The following is a 3,132-nucleotide window of genomic DNA, read 5'->3' on the forward strand; positions in this document are numbered from 1 at the left end:
TTATCTGTCTGAAGCATAAATATCCTTGTTAGGCATTTACGACATAAAAATGCTGTATACTGTACTGCATATAAGGAGACTTAGACAAATTTAGAAGCAGACATTTCAATCTTCACTCATTGAACTCTGCTTATGTTACTTCCAGTTATTTAAGAGTAACCAGATGATTCTTATCATCACTGATATATTTTCCCAGGCCATCTTCATCTTCTAAGCAATCCTCGAACGTTTAGGGTTGAGGGTTGCTATTCAGTACAGGTAGCGTTAAACAGTTTAAAATGTGGTCCTACATCATCACAGCCGTATCCTGTCTGCACTGCTCTATGAGAGCTTGCCCTAAGGAGCCACAGCACTGGAGGGAACAAGGCTGGAGCTTCTCTGAAGACCCGGGCACCATCCGAGGTTTCTTTTCCCAGATGGACTTTAGAGGAATGAGCGCCATCTGCTGCTCTGCCGAGACACGCCGCAGCCTGTCTTTGGAGCTCGAATATGTGAAATGTCAGGGTGGGATTTAGGGAAGCAAGCGCAAACCTTTGCTCTTCTCCTCTCCCGTGCTGTGGAGCCAGACGGAAAGGGATGCGGGGTGCTCAGCAGTGCAGTCCACTCCCTCCCCAGCCTACTGCAGAGCACAGCTGCATCCAGCATTGCAAGTAACTAGGGCAAAAGTGGTTGAATACAATCACAGAATCATTTTGGCTGGAAAGAACCTTTAAGATCATCAAGTCCAACCATTAACCTAACACTACCAAGTCCACCACTAAACCATGTCCCTAATCACCACATCTACTCGTCTTTTAAATACCTCCAGGGATGGTGACTCCACCACTTCCCTGGGCAGCCTGGTCCAATGCTTGACAACCCTTTCCGTGAAGAAATTTTTCCTAATATCCAATCTAAACCTCCCCTGGCACAACTTGAGGTCATTTCTTCTCATCCTATCACTTGTAACCTGGGAGAAGAGACTAACACTCGCCTCACTACAACCTCCTTTCAGGTAGTTGTAGAGAGCGATAAGGTCTCCCCTGAGCCTCCTTTTCTCCAGGCTAAAACAAACAACAGTCTCTTTTTTAGAAACAAAAATAAATAAAGTCAGAAAATACTGAAAATACTTCACGTCAGGACTGCATCACAAGTATGACACAGAGCCTGGCAGAGCAGAGCGAAGGCAACAATCAGCATTGCCTGGTAGGCTGGCCAAAGGCAAACCATACCTGTTTATGGACAGCTACACACAAAGTCAGGGAATAAGGAATGATGTTCTTATCTGCTGTGACAAAGGTCAATGCTCCTCACACACTCCTAAATCTGTATTTATGGGTGTCACCTTTTGACTCTGGGGCTTCAGCCTCGCAATCAAGCTGCTCTTGGTGCAGCGTGTCACTAAGCGAGGAAGATTCGCTCACCAGTGAGAGTCTGCAAGATCCAAGAAGGAGGCAGCAGAGAAATCCACGTTCCTTGCTATTGCAAAGTTTGTTGGCATTATCCCGTACTAAGAGTGTAGGTAGATTTAAGATATAACTTGCCTTGGTGAGGAGAAATAAGAAAGAATTAAATAAAAGGGGAAGCCTAGGTTCAGCCTATGGATGGAAGTGATGGAAGTGATCATAGTCATGACCCTGCGCAGCACATCAGTCCTGGCCTATACACCCGCAGACTTCCTTCTTCATGGTCTCTCTCTGGTGGTATGTACAGAAAGGCCGAGTACAGCATGTGTGAAATGCAAAGCTAAAATCTCCAAGTACTACAAAACAAATCTTAACTTCTCATAAAATCTTGCAAAATATGTTTGATGTGTGCTTTGTCAGAATAAAGCAATTGGTTTTCCTTGTGTAATTTTGGCTGTAAGAGTGACTTTCAGGTAAGTTTGACTCACAGTCAAATTTAGCTTAGGCTAAATTTCAGAACCAGAACAGAAGTCCTGATTTCCTTCACATGTTTGCATAGACGTAATACTGTATTGACCAGCACACGGTCGCAGTCATTCTATTGATATTTGCAAACTCAGTATATCTAGCTTGTGTGAAACGATACAGCTGAATAGGCTGCCAGGAATCTTTTACATACTCCCATTTTCCAGTATGCAAAATTTTCCAGGCAGTTATTTCCACATTGATATGATGGCATGGGCATGTGGCAAAGCCAAGGGTTTTGGCAGATAACAGGCAGGATCGACAAAATGACTCAGCACTCAGCCCTGGCAAGGGCACAGACGGGCAGAGGTAGGCTCCTGTGTAAAAGCCTGTAGAACTTAAAGACCTCAAGGCTATTGTTAACTTTGACTGAGGTTGAAAACCACTCGTTCTGAGAGGAAAAGCTCTATTACATATGCTATGATGCTATGATGCTTATTCATTTATATCGGTGCATTTTAAGGCCTCACTCCAGGAATCGGGCACTGCGCACGCACACATAACAAAAAGGTCCTGTGCTGCAGATACTGCAATTTATTGGTATAATGCTGCCCAAGTGCTGGTGATTTTGGTGGTTACAGAGAAACCCACACCCGCACTGCGAGCCTTCCCCAGTCCGGCCGTGGCTGCCACAGGTCACCCACCCTGAGAAGCTGCTCGCCTTCGCTCACGCGCAGCCGTGTGCAGTCACCGTACCACGGCCACCTGCCGCCGGGCCGAGGAGCCCTCAACGGGTAACGTGGCTCTGCCCTGCCGCTTCTTGGCGGCACGCCGCCTGAAGCGTTCATACCCGAGCAAAGCTCGAAACACATTCACTGCCGCCACCTCCCCGCGGCTGCCACGGAAGCGGCAGGCGGCCCGGGGAAGGGAAGGCGTGAGTCGCCTGGTGAGATTTGTCCTAAATGTGAGGAACTGTTTCCAAAACAGTGGAGACAGGCCGCACAGCGGCGCCCGCGACCCGGCCGTCTGTCCGTGTGTCCGTCAGTGCCGTCAGTCAGCCCTCTCCGTCCCGCGGGCGGGAGCGAGGGAGCGGCCGCCTTCGCGCTGCAGATGGGCGGGCGGTCGCGGCTCCTGCCCTCACCAAAGATGGCCGCCGAGGGCAGGCCGGGAGCGGCGCCGCGCTGCGGCTGAGGCCGCTCCCGCCCGCAAGCTCCCGTCACATGACCGCCAGGGGCCGCAGCTGCCGCTGCCCGGCGCCGGCGGGGCAGAGCGGAGCGGGCGG

This window comes from Nyctibius grandis, chromosome 1 (assembly GCF_013368605.1).
Source record: "Nyctibius grandis isolate bNycGra1 chromosome 1, bNycGra1.pri, whole genome shotgun sequence".
Lineage (NCBI taxonomy): Eukaryota > Metazoa > Chordata > Aves > Nyctibiiformes > Nyctibiidae > Nyctibius > Nyctibius grandis.